This window comes from Cricetulus griseus, chromosome 2 (assembly GCF_003668045.3).
Source record: "Cricetulus griseus strain 17A/GY chromosome 2, alternate assembly CriGri-PICRH-1.0, whole genome shotgun sequence".
Taxonomy (NCBI): Eukaryota; Metazoa; Chordata; class Mammalia; order Rodentia; family Cricetidae; genus Cricetulus; species Cricetulus griseus.
Genome location: NC_048595.1, coordinates 85,337,570 through 85,351,783, shown reverse-complemented (window position 1 = coordinate 85,351,783; position 14,214 = coordinate 85,337,570). Strand labels below are relative to the sequence as shown.

The window sequence follows — 14,214 nt, the reverse complement described above, 5'->3', positions numbered from 1 at the left end:
AGCCATTAAGTCCATAAAGGGAAAAGTTAGGAACATCCCCTTCTTCTAAGCAAACAATGTGTTTCCAGAAGCTTTCATCTCACCTAGCAATCCCTCAAAAGAGATTTATCAAGGAAGGCATGTGGTAGTTCAGATGTCTAATCTTACCACTCAAGAGGCAGAAGTTGGAAGGTCAAGAGTTCTGTGCCAGTCTGGGCTATATAGTAAGGCCCCAGTGTTGAAAAGGTGAAGGAAAGAGGAGAGAGACAAGATAGAGGAAAGGAGGAGGGGTGAGGAGGAGGGAATAGGAAGAGAGGAGGAGAAGAAGAGAGCTTGAGAAGGGAAGAAGGGAAAAAATGAAGAACTGATAGTGGTGAGTGTGGGAGGGGAGACAGGGAGAGGGGAGAAGAAAGGATAGATGTATTTACTGAGCACCTAGGAAATTAGGAGCATACAGGACTGAGCCAGCCCCTGCTGCAAATAGACTTTCTAATTTCACCAGTATTCAAGGAAATGCCTGAATACTGTTCAACTCTCTTGGAGAATGAATTTCCTTAATAATAAAAGTCACAAACCAAAGGTCAAATGATATGAGCCTTGTTCAGAGCTGGACAGTTAATCCCAGTCCTTTGATCCCACAGTGTGCTGCGCTACTGGCTCCAGACTGCTGAGCCTCTGTAGAAATGCCCTGGTCACACAGCAACTCCTACGGCCTGCAAGTTTTCATTTTTATTCTTGCATCAGTATCATACCTTCACACCATAGTTTGAATCCCATCAGGTTTTACTTGTTTTAAAAGAAGGGTAATCACTTTATAAACAAACGCACAGCAGGCAAGCTTCAAAAGCTATCTTGGCCCAGCGTCAATATGGGATCCCACAGCTACCCTGAGCCAATGCTGATATCCTCCTCAGCTTTACTTTTAGGAGGAAGCAAAGGACACTGACAACTTAAATGAAAGGCCCAGGGGAAACATCAATGGCTTTCTTTACAACAGCATCTAGAGTGTGGATTCTAACTCGGGAAAAATTATAGGAGCCCCCAGGGCACTGTTTTATACTAGTCATGACCTTGTGCTCCCCCTACTTTCATTTCCTTGTGTATTTATAATTAATATCATCTTTCCATATTCACAAATGAAGACAAAAGGGGTGGGCATGATAACAACAACAACAAAGCCAGAAAGTAGGACTCTATTCTAGAAGACTCATGCTGCATATTCAGGTCCATTTCATTTTAGCTCAAGATAACTTCAGTTGCTGCAGCACAAAGACTGTCCAGAAGTGAACTCAAGCACCTAACCTATGACAATGAAAAGATATAACTCCCACCCCCGGAACCAAGCTGTCACACTTTGTCATTGCTAACAAGAGAGAAGAGAAAGGGGCCAGGAGTTAAGGAAAGCCTTCTGCACGCCAAGCTAAGTAGCAGTTATTCCACACAGTCTCAGTTGGAAGCTGTTAGCTCATGTCACATGGGAGACTTCTGAGACTTCAAAGGGTTACATGGCCCAACCACAGCCACAAAACTGGGAGAGCTCTAAGACCTGAACCAGGACCAACCTGATGCCAGGGCCCAGATTCCTTCTACAGGCCAATCATTCACTGAAGAGTACTGGAGAACTGTGCAGATAGCTCATTTAGTAAAGTGGTTGCCTTGCAAGCATGAGGACATGAGTTTGAGCCCAAGTACCTACACAAAACTCGAGGTGTGGTAGCACATGTCCATAGGTCTTGCACTGGGGGTGTGTAGACAGGAGGGTCTCTGGGGTTCACAGACTATCCAGTCCAATCAGTGACTGCCAGACCAATGAGAGACTGTCTCAAAGAAGGTAGACATCATTCCTGAGGGGGACACCCAAGATTACCCTCTGGCCCCATGCATAGGCACATGTGCACATACATATGCACACACATAGAAAGAGAACACCAGGGGAGGAATCCTATTACCCCAGTTCTGGAAGGAAGAGACAGGCGGATCCCTAGGTTCACTGTTCAGACAGTCTAGCTAAATGGTTGAGTTTCCTGTGTGAAGAAATGAGGTGTTAAGCCATTGAGGAAAGACAACTGGCCTCCAGAAGTCAACACAGCAAGTTCCCCTCTAGCTCCCAAAAAGTTTTTTAATTTAAAATAGGAGTCTTTATATAAAAGGAAGGAATGACAAGAAAACTACTTCTGACACAAGAAAGCAAAGTGAAAACTGTATCTAGACTCTCACCCAAAGAAAAATTATACAAATTGAAATGGAGTATCAAGGATCATAAGCAATTAAATATCATTTTTGGAGAAAACTAAAATTTTCCAATAAGAAATACACACAGGCTCATTCCTTGTGACAGATTGCCAGATTGATTGATGATGGTAGAAACATTATGAATGAACCCTAGAAACCCAGAAACCGTCGCTTATACCTCCAGAAACATGTTCTGGAGAGAATGGGTATGGAGGGTCCTTAATGAGCTAAGAAGACACAACACCCTCCTCATGAGAAACTGCAAGTTCCAAGTGTATGTACAGAAAATAAGCAAATGAGAATCTAGCAGATCTGGAAGTGTGTTCAGCAGTAGGAGGGCACCAGGTCTGGGAGAGCTGGGGTGCTTTTAAAACACACTAACTCTTTCAAGAGAGCCTCTGCCTCCAGAAGCCAACAAAGCAATTCAGCAGGGTTGCACTTACTCCTAATGTGCATAGGCTATGAAGATTTCACCAGAAAAATGTGAGAAAAGAATGCCACTAGCTGGCTGCTGAGGGGACCAGCCATGCCAAATGACAATGGCTACGCTAATTAGTGAATGCCACACAAATACCTAAAGGAAAAACTCTGGTTGGAAACAGACTTCCATGTGACTGCTTGAACTGAAGCTGGCTCCCTCCCCAGGCCTCACAGGAAGATAAACCTCTAATTGGCAAATTAATCTACTACAAGCCTAACCTTTTTCCTTATACTGGATTTCGGTCAAGTAGTGACTCATACAAGTCTCTTGAAAAAACACAGGGTAGATCTGCAGCAAAAAGAGGGGGAGGGGAGAAAAGAAATCCTGAGTAGACACTGACTTCTCTCTCCAAGAATAAGCAACAGAGAAATGTTTAAATGCACCAGGCCCATACGATGCTCTGTTAGAGTTTCAAGCAAAGGGGGTCCAGAATAGAGCCTGTATTTCCTTGAGCAGTAAGTATACTTCTTAAAGGAGAAATTTCTAGTTCATATTCATAAGATTGCTGTGGACACTGTGGTGGCATCTTTGAACACAGAGAATGTCACCATGGTAGAAAAACAAGCTCAGAAGAGTTTGCATTAACCAAAGGGACAAAGAAAAGCAAGTCTGGATTGTGAACATAAACAAAGGCAGTCAAGGAAATAGAAAGCAGAAAATAAACAGTAGAGAAGACAAACCAGATCTTTGAGATGGGAAAACCTACACTTAAAGACTCTAACCCAAACACAGGCTAGGTAAACAAAAGTTCTAGCAGAAAGTAAGCTGTAAATGATGTCACGTGCATATAACCCCAAGATAGGGAGGTAGAAACTGGAGGATCAGAAGTTCAAGGTCATCCTCAGCTACATGGGAAGTTTGGTATTAGCCTGAGTTACATGAAATTCTGTATATTTTTTTTCTTTTACATGAAAGAAAGAAGTTACCACCATCAATGCTGAAATCAGAAAAATATAAAACTATACCCCAATTTTTAGAAAACTGTTACACAGATACACACTTGAGATGAAATAGGGAAAAAAATCCAGACTTTGTATCTGTGTATTGTTCTCCAACAAGCTTGACAGTCTGGCAGAAACTCAGTAGAAAATTTCTAGACCCAAGACCTAGAGCATCAAGAGAGGCAGGCAAGGCAGCTTGTCTTTCTTAGTATCTGTCTCCATCTGTCCCTCCACCAGAACAAGACAGCATCTGCCACCAGACTTACCTCCCTTGAAGCAAGAAAGGCTTGTCCTCCAGTATCTCTGATCAGAGGGAAAAGACTTAATGACTGTAAATTCCAGAAAGAGACACTGCACTCACCAGAACAAAAACAGGATGCTTAAAAAGCAATAATTCCAAGTTTAAGAGGATTAGGATATGAACTTAAGAAAGTTGGCTAGAAATAAAAAAAAAAAAATTAAAGTAAGAACAGAGCAGAGGATTAGAGAACTAGAGTAGAAACCCCAAGCGATAAATTGGAAGAATAAAGGAGGAAGGAATGATGTAAGCTAGGGCAGCCAACCCCGTCTCAAGATAAAAAATGGAGAGTGGAGGATCTATACTTCCTGGAGACAGGTCAGTGTCAGAGTACTTGACTAGCACACATGTGGCCCTAGGTTCAAGAAAGAAAGAAAAGGGGGCAAAAGTCCCAAACAGTCCCTAACATGGAAGGTCATTTTTATAGAGTGAAAAGGCCCACAAGAGCCTGCCCACCTCAACAGATTTTGATAGGATCACATTAATCTAGAGGTTTAAAACATCCTGGAAGGGGTGAAAAGGCTACAGCTTGATGGTAGAGTACAAGTACATGTTGAGTATGTGTGCTACAGTGGCACACTGTAGCCTAGCACTGCAAAAGCTAACACTGCAACAGCCACAACAGTAACTTTAAAGAAAAGTCCTGAAAGACCTCAGAAACCGGACAGGGGAACTCATAAACAAATAGGTAGGAACTGAAGGGCCTTCAGACTATTGAATAAGATCCCTAGATGTAGGAAGACACTGGAACCATGATGAGGGAAGTAATTAACAGATGGGTCCTTCTGGAAGGTGTGATTCTGGAGACTGGGAGGAACCGGGAGGTGAGAACTAGGACAGTAAGTGCCAGCACAGAGAGACCCAAAGGAAATTAACTGTGAAGAGCAATCCCTGGGTGACACACACAAGAGCTGAGAAGGTACCCTTGGTAGACCAGCTGTTCATATGGATATACTGGGAGTAGGTTTATAACACTAAAAGAGCATGGTGTTAAATGAAGAGTTGATACATAGAAAACTAAGCCAGCATTAAAGAGATGAACTTAAAACAGACCCAAAAGTTTTCACATGGCATGGAAATGAGTAATAGTAAGGAGGTCCCCATCATGAAGGACTGGAGATACAGCTGAGCCATAGAGCTCTTGTCTAGCATGTGCAAGTCCACAGGTTCAAAGCCTCAAATTCAATTCCCAACACAACAACAGATAGATATGAATACTGACCCAACTCAAACAAAGACCACATAACACATATTGGGACAATAGGGAAATCAGGAAAAAAGGACTGAGTTTCCTTAGGAAGCTTCATGGGGCTAACACTTTACAAACCACCTATAACTGATCATTTTTTTTTAAATGGCCCAAATTCAAAAAGTTCAGAACTATACATAAACGGTAAAGTGTCAATACAGAAATCCAAGGTGATATCATGGAAGGCCATTGTGTGTATGGGGGGGGAGCACAAGTGTTTACTGTAATAGAATATGTCATGTTTGTTTGAAATTATGGCTCAGAGCATAGAACATATTCAAATAAGGATAACCAGCACACTTGAGGAAAACAACTGGAACAGAGTTGATTTATCAGGGCAAGCCATTTTCTTAATTCAAGAACAATGTGATAAAGGATAGGCAGAGGAGTAGAGTAACTACTTCCTTAAAGGACATGTGTAGGTGGACAGAAAACAGCCAAAGTGAAACTCCACAGCACTAACTACTAGGAAGATTCAAAGCAAAGCTGTAATGAGGGGTTATGTTAAGGAGGAGGGGATAGATCGGAACCCTTGTTCAAAGTTGGGAGGAATATAAAATGCTGCAGTCAACACAGAAGCAGTATGGCGGAGCCTCAGAAAACTCAAAATATGAGCCAGAAATCCCACTTTTGAACACATTTCCAAAATAATTAAGACGGGACTTTTAGGAGCTAATCACATTACCCATGTTCATGTAGTATAGACAGATTGGCCCAGAGGTAGAAGAAACACAAGTGTCCAATAATAGATATACACATATAAATAAACTGGTTGGTACATACAATGGGATATTATTCTGGCTTAAAAAGGAAACAAACCCTGACATAGGCACCAATAATGGTGCACCTTAGTGACATTTTGCTAAGGGAAATAAGCTTGTCACATACTAGTCTTTCCAGACAGAGGAAGACAATGGGCCAGAGGGTAATGTTTAATAAGCACAGAATTACAATTTCATAATATGGAAAGAGTTCTGGAGATTGACTGCATGCTATGGTTTGATGTGACCTTTAAGTGTCTGTATATTGGAGTTGGAGAGGTTGCTCAGTGGTTAAGAGCATGTGTTGCTCTTGCAAAGGTACCAGATTTGGTTCCCAGCACCTACATCCACATAGAAGCTCACAACCACCCATAGTTACAGTTTCAGAGGATGCAATACCTCCTCCTAACCTTCCTGGGCAGCAGAAACACATGTGGTGCATGGATATACATGCAAATAAAACATGCACACAAACTAAATGAAATAAATAAATCTTAAAAAAATCTATTGAGTTTATACACTGGAGATTCAATCCCCATATTCACCATTTACACCAATGGTTCTTGGATGTGGAGCCAGATGATGAGGTCATGGGAGTGGGGCTCCGACGATAGCACTAGAATCTTAAAGAAGAGGAAGATAGACCTGTGCAATTGGGAGGCTGAAGTAGAAGGATCACAAGCTAGAGAGAGAGATAAGAAGATGATGATGATGATGCATAAGCTGGCTTACAAACTGAAGAAACAAGATTTAAAAAAAAAAAAAAAGGCATTACCTTGATTAAAAACTGGATAGACAGGCATAAAGTTGTCATTCCAGACATGTTCCTGGTGGGAAGAAATGCTATGAAATATAAAACATAATTATGAGGTGACCACCAAATCCATGGTCACCACAATAGTGAAGGATGTGCTGGTCAAATGTGTAGTCTCAGAGTCAAGCTAGTGAGTTTTATTATGCTTGGAAAAATCAGAGAATCTCTACTTTGGAGGCATTGTCAGGAAAGAGCCCTAACTGTGAATTTCTGAGTTAAGGGAAAATGAACTCGGGTAAGTGTGATCAGTCATGAAGGAGCTCAAGAAAGACAGGCCCTGTATCTTGAGGAGGAATGAAAGGAAAGGAAAGAAGGCTGAGAAGATTTTGAAAAGTAGGAAAACTAAATTTCTTCTTTGGGTAAGAGACAGACTTAATGCAACACTGTGCCTTCCCATAGCCGAAAGGCACAATGTCCAAACCTTTCATCTTAATGAGTGACTGTACATGGACCCAGACAGTACAGGGAGGGATGGAATCAGGACCTCTGCCTTTAGGGACAAGAGATTGTGGGCATGTTTCCATTGTGGACTGTTAAAAAGGGAGCCACTGAGCAGGGGTGGTTTCAGTTCAAAGTTTGCAGAGAATGACAAGCCCCATATGCATATCCTAGACAAGCTCAAATTCCATCAACAGATGATGGTCATGGAAGATGCTTCCTCCTAAGAGCATGCATGTGCTTCTAACATCAGAGGTAGTTCTCAAATGGTTTAAATGAAAGAATATGAGTATATAAGAGATTGGAGGAAGTGGAAAGAAGGGGCAAAAGGAAGAAGTAAGGGCAAGCTGGGGAGAAGACAAACTGTCATAATATGGAAGCTGTGACTGTGTCAGTAAGAGTGACTCAGCCTTACAACAGTTTCTCAATGGTGGGGTAGTCTGTTGGCAGAGGGGTTATCCATCATCTAAGATTCAAAGGAGCTGATGTTCAGTCATCTTTGGAAGAATACATCAAAATCTATTCTAAGTGTTTAGAACAACAATAACAAAAAACAACAGTGTTTTTTAAAAAGTACACTTCCATATAAGAAATTTATGCTTAAAAGATACTTGTCTGATGGCTTTGTGAACAGTATGCAATAGCCACTTAAAAATACACCTAGTGTGGATGCAATTGTTAACTCCCTCTGTGGAATCCATTATGAACAGACATGTATATATGGTATAGACCAGGCATGTGTATATCTGGTATAGATCAGAATCCTTAAGACTATTTTGAGTCTGAAGCTATGTAATTCTACAGTGTACTAGAATGAATATTACATACAAATATTTAGCTCCAAGAATGTTTAACATGAAATCATGACAGAAAAAAATTGAAATGATCTGAACATCTAGTAATATAGTATTATCAACTATGTTATTAAAGATATGTTTACCTTCAATCCAGTTGTACCTAACCAATAAAATTAAACTGTGTTCTAATATCTTTATCCTATGTGGGGAAACACATAGAGAAATATGTAATATTTAAACAGGTTTTGTTCTCTCAGGTGGTGTGTGTACTTAAATCTTCTGCTAAAAAACGAATGCACTCAAGGGAAGTAACATGGACCAAATGAAAAAGCTTATCTAAAAACCCATAATAATAGTAATAGTAATAATTATGATGATGGTGTTGATGAATAAAAAGATGATGATGATGATTCAATAATACAAAGATTGGACACTAGACACAAAGGACAATGATCCCAGAGAAGTAGAAATGGGAGATTGTGCTGTGCAATTACCCCAGCTCCTTCCTGATACAGAGTTCAGACTACCTAGGAGAGTGGCTCAGGGATAACATGCACAAGGCCCCATGTTCAATCCCTACACTGTGAAAGGAATTTTAAAAGGGCCTGGCTTGCCATACAAAGAAATCTGGGTGGAACACAGGGAACTTACTGATTTGAGGAGATAGATCTGACACTCCAAGAAGCAAAAAAAAAAAAAAAAAAAAAAAATTTACAGCTCCAAGAATTGACTATAAGAAAAGAGAAAACAGAAAGCTCAAAAGAATCAAAGTACTGTCCTTCAAACATCAAAGAAATCTGATCAGAGAATGAATGTGAGAAAAGTGTGAGAAGCCATCTGAATAACGGAAAAGGTACCTGGTCTTCACTTGCTCAGACTTGAGAATCAGTCTCTATACCATCAGCAAAGCTGGAAAACCATGTAACTTATGGGCCACTGGATATAATACACAGATCATCAAAATATCAGCACCTAATGGGGGAGAATTCATAGTCTGGTATCCAATCAATATTTAACAGCCACAAAAAAAAAGAAACAAACAAAAAAAAATGACCAAGATGATGAGGAAAATCACTTAGTTAAAAACGACCCCAACTCACACACAAATGTTAGAATTGCTGAGCACATTCAAGGTTATTACCACCAGGATCCAAATGATAAAAAAAGCTAACAAGAGACAGAAAAGATATTAAGACTCAAAGCAAACTTCTAGAGACAAAAAATTACTTTGACATAGATGTATACACATATCCATATATGTACATGTAAGCATATATCATTGGACAGTATTAACAGAAAACTTGACATTGTAGGGAAAAAAAAGAAAAACTAGTGACACAGTAGAAACAAACAAACAAACAAAATACAACCTAAAACACTAAGGGCAAAATATTTTGGGATTAGTGAACTGCAAGTCAATTTCAAGTGGACACAAAGATTTTATGAAAACATACCAGTTTCTTTTACTAATGAGGAAGATGGATAAAAATGGAAAAATGAAAACAAGAACCTACACACATATATGGACTGATATGCAACATATATACGGAATCTCAAAATTCAGTAAGAAACAAACCTATTTTTTAAGAATTTTCACACTTCACTCAAGATACTATACAAATAAGAGACAAGAAGGTCAATTAAGAAAATTTAATTTAAACCCTTGAATGTATTGGTACAGGAGACCACTTCCTGAAAATAACACAAGTAGCACAGACATTGAGATCTACAATTAATAAATGGGACCTCCTGAAACTGAGAAGCTTCTGTAAGAAGCTTACTGACACAGTCAGTAAGACAAAACAACAGCCCACAGAATGGGAAAAGATCTTCACCAATCCCACATCTGACAGAGGGCTGATTTCCAAAATATACAAGGAACTCAAGAAGCTAGCCACCAAAACACCAAACAATGAAATTAAAAAGTGGGGTGCAGAACTAAATAGAGAATTCTCAACAGAAGAATCTAAAATGGCTGAAAGACATTTAAGAAAGTGCTCAAAATCCTTGGCCATCAGAGAAATGCAACTCAAAACAACTCTGAGATACCATCTTACACCAGCCAGAATGGCTAAAATCAAAAACACCAATGACAATCTATGCTCCAGAGGATGTGGAGAAAAGGAAAACTCTTTTATTGCTGGTGGGAGTGCAAACTTGTAAGACCACTCTGGAAATCAGTATGGCGGTTGCTCAGAAAAAATGGGAATCAATCTACCTCAAGATCCAGCAATTCCTCTCTTGGACATATACCTAAATAATGCAAGTTTATACAACAAGGACATATGTTCAACCATGTTCATAGCACCATTGTTTGTAATAGCCAGAACCTGGAAGCAACCTAGATGCCCCTCAACTGAAGAATGGATAGAGAAAATGTGGTACATTTACACAATGGAATACCACTTAGCAGAAAAAAGCAACAGAATCTTGAAATTCCAGGCAAATGGATGGAACTAGAAGAAACCATCCTGAGTGAGGTAACCCAGTCACAAAAAGACAAACATGGTATGTACTCACTCATATATGAATTTTAGACATAGAACAAAGGATTACCACCCTACAATCCTCTTCACCAAAGGAACTAGGAAACAAGAAGGACTCTAAGAGAAAAATGCATGGTCCCCGGAGAATGGGAAGGGCCAGGGTCTCCTAAGCTAATTTGGAACATGAGGGTAGGGGAGAGGGAGCTGGCAGAATGTGAGGAGGAGAAGAGGAGGGGAGAGGAGGAAATGGAGGACCAGAAAGGTTGAGTTGGGGGAAGAACAGAGGAGAGCAGATGAGACATATCCTAACAGAGGAGCCATTATAGGGATCTGGCACTAGGGAGATTTCCAGAGATCTTACAAGGATCACACCAACTGACAATCTAGGCAATGGTGGAGAAGCTACCCTAAATGCCCTTCCCCTATAATGAGACTGATGACTACTTTATATGCCATCCTAGAGCCCTCATCCAGTGGCTAATGGAAGCAGAGGCAGACGCCCACAGCTATACACTGAACGGAACTCTGGAACCCACTTGCAGAGAGGGAGAAATGAAGATCAAGGGGGTCCAGACCAGGCTGGTGAATCCCACAGAAACAGCTGGCCTGAACAAGGGGGAGCACATGGCTCCCAGTCTGCTGTCTGGGAGGCCATCAAGGGACTGATCCAGACCCCTGAATATGGATGTCAATGAGGAGTCCTCAGCACACTATGGAGCCTCTGGTAGTGGATCAGTATTTTTCCCTGGTGTAAGAAGGGACTTTGAGAGCCCCTCCCATGTGAAGGGATGCTCTCTAGGCCTAGACACATGGGGCCATCCCCCTGGCCAGGCCCAGGATGATGTTGTGGGATTTGGGGAGTCCCCATGGAGTGCCCTACCCTCTATGGGGAGCAGAGGGGGAGGGGGGAGGGAGCTGGTGGGGAGTCAGGAAGAAGGGGGAGGGAGAAGGGATTGACATGTGAAATTATAATTTTGTAAAAAATTAAATAAAAAAACAGAAAAAAGAAAATTTAATTTAAAACCAGAAGTAACTACTAGTAAGTATCTACTAAGATGGATAAAATTTAAAAAGGCCACCCATAGTAACTATTGGCAAGGACATGAGTGCTACAGGAATGTCAGTCTAGAAACAACTGGACCATTTCTATACAAGTTAAACATACTGTTAGTATCCAAGCCAGTCATCTCACTCCTAGCTACCTACTTGAGAGAAAAGAAAGTGTGGAGTGGCATTATTTGTGACATCCCAACCCTAGACAATTCAGTGACACACTATTTGTTAGTAAAACCAATGAGCTGCTAGTATGCACAACACTGCCTCTCATTCTCACAATAATTAAGCCAAATGAAAGAAGTCAGATAAAACACAGCACTCACTGTATAATTCTATAAAAGTATGGAAAATGCAAAGTGATCTCTAAAGATATCAAGTGCCTGCCTGAGAAGATAAGGCAGGTTAACATGGGGAAGCATTTCAAAAGGATAGGAGAAAATTCAGTCAATAATGGATATTGCCCCTCTTGATTGCTGTGATGACTTTAAGAGTATACGGCAAAGCAAAAGCCACAGTTTTTGTTGAGATATATCCTTAACTTTACCAAAAATAAATAATTTGTCTCATCATTTTAAAATGGTATTTCATGGATATTTTAAAAAGAAAAGATGTTAAAAACATTTTACTTAAAGTGGGAAACCCTGCCTTGTGAAATAATATGACAAGTAATTTAAAACTGTTTATTTGTAACAAAGCAAAGGAAGCCAAATACAGGGTGGCAAAAACAGGTAAATAAGGACAGCTCCATGAGAAGGCAGCCATGAATACATGTTGGAGCCTGAGATGCAAGAGTACAACCAATAGAGAAAAAAAAAGAGATACAGAGTCTGGTTTTTCAGTGTCACTAGAAACAAGGATGGGTATATTAGGAGAGATAGAAGTGCTGGGCATAAAATTCAAGTACTCACACTTACTAAGCAAACACTCTCCCACTTGAGCCATATCCTCAGCCAAGGATAAGTATAAATGTGTCCTCACAATGAGAAGGCTGGAGGAAGTCATATGTCAACAACAAAAAGCACACTCAACATGTTGATCTTGAAATACTATTTTCTACAGAAAGAAAAACTCTCTTGTTCCAGGGAAGTAAGTACATGTTGCTTAGGTATCAACCATCAAAAAAGCCATCTATTTTTGGTCCACCAAGTCTGACTATTGCTCAAGTAGGCAGAAGATTTTGGCATCATCCAGGTGATCCTGGTTTTGCAGTCAAGTCGAATGTAAGAGTTAGGGGTCATGGAGGTTTTCCACCAAGATTTCATAGGAAGGCCTGGGAGGACAGACAATGTGCAACAAGATTGAAATTACAATGTGCAGTCCATGAGTATCCATATAGAAGAGACTTAGCAGGGTTGGGGCCAGTACATAGTGCACAAGATTATGAACTGAATCCTTGGCTGCAAAGGTTGTAGGTGCGGTAATGAGAGAAAACATAAATGGAATGTGAAAACAGGAAGGCAGTACAATCCTGATTGATTTGGATATCTGTTTTGTGACTATATGGGAGAATGCCATCATTCGTGAGAATTACATTACAAAGCACTGGAAGCTTAGTGTTGAATACAAATGTAAGCAATTCACCCTCAACCAACTGCTGAGATAAAGATTCTTCATACTCAGTGCTGTACTTGCAACTTTCCTATAGGTTCCAGAGAGAAATGGAATCAGAAGTGGGGAAGAAAGACCAGGGGAAGTCCTTTCATTACAGAAACATGTGTGATTAAAAAACGTTTGTAAATGGAAGTATTCATATTTTGTTATACCACCCATAAGAAGAGGCAAGGCCAAAAATAAACTTAATTTTGCTATTTTCAAACTGGGCAGAAGTTACTGTTAAAAATTACATTATTGTTCCAGACATACATGTGCCTGCCTGGTCTTAGAGAAGACAAGAAAAGACGACTCAGACAAACCAAAACTTAAGAGCCTGCTGCCAAAACGCAAATAGGACTCCCGGAAAAGGAGAAGCCTAGACTCAGGGAAAGTGCAGGCAACCCCAGAGCCCCACAGTTGGCTCTGGTTTCAAAAGACACAGAAATCTTTAGTGTTAGACGCATTTATGTCTGATATACAACAGAGAGGAGATGATCCAGCAACATGACCTTCAGGACTTCTGTTTCAAGACTCTAGAAGAAATGTGACAAGGTGCCATGTTCTTTGAAGACAGTAGATTATGAGATTTCTTCTGCCTACCAGAAGAATAACCTTTTCCAGATGTTGTTCAGCCCACAATGCACAATTCAAAAGCACGAAAGTTCTGTTTATTTTCAAAGTTCTAGAGCCAAATGAGAAACCTAGCTTCCCTGAAAAACCTCCAATCAAGCTAGAGATAAAAGGTAGCCTTAAAGAAAATCGGAATGCAACCTACATCTAACATACACAGACACTAAAGTTTAATTTAAAAAAAAAAATGTAGACTAAAACCTGGTATCTACTTTAGTACTAGAAAAATAATGAGGCACTTCATCTTCTTTCCTTTCCTGCTCCCAGGAAGCACCACTCCACCTCAGTGAACTCCCTTTACAGGAGAGAAACTAATAAACCCGAGCTTTGTGCTGGAGGGCAATGATTCCCAGCTGGGTGTAACATATATGAATATTCCCATTTCCTGAGGGTTCACATACATGACTTTACCAACTTGAAGGATCAGTAAGGACAGCCTGCCCTGGCCTCATCAGTGTG

At 40.4% G+C, this 14,214-nt stretch overlaps 1 protein-coding gene across 11 annotated transcripts in view; it reads right to left on the bottom strand.

Moving 5' to 3' along the window:
• Window positions 1–14,214, bottom strand: part of Lpar1 (lysophosphatidic acid receptor 1) — a 130,882-nt gene that overhangs the window by 77,299 nt on the left and 39,369 nt on the right. Inside the window, exon 2 of one of the 11 annotated variants that reach the window (XM_027403024.2) lies at window positions 8,848–8,962. The exons of the other annotated variants lie outside the window; for them this stretch is intronic. The gene's annotated coding sequence lies outside the window, so the exon portion shown is untranslated. The remainder of the gene's footprint in view (window positions 1–8,847; window positions 8,963–14,214) is intronic. 11 annotated transcript variants of the gene reach the window in all.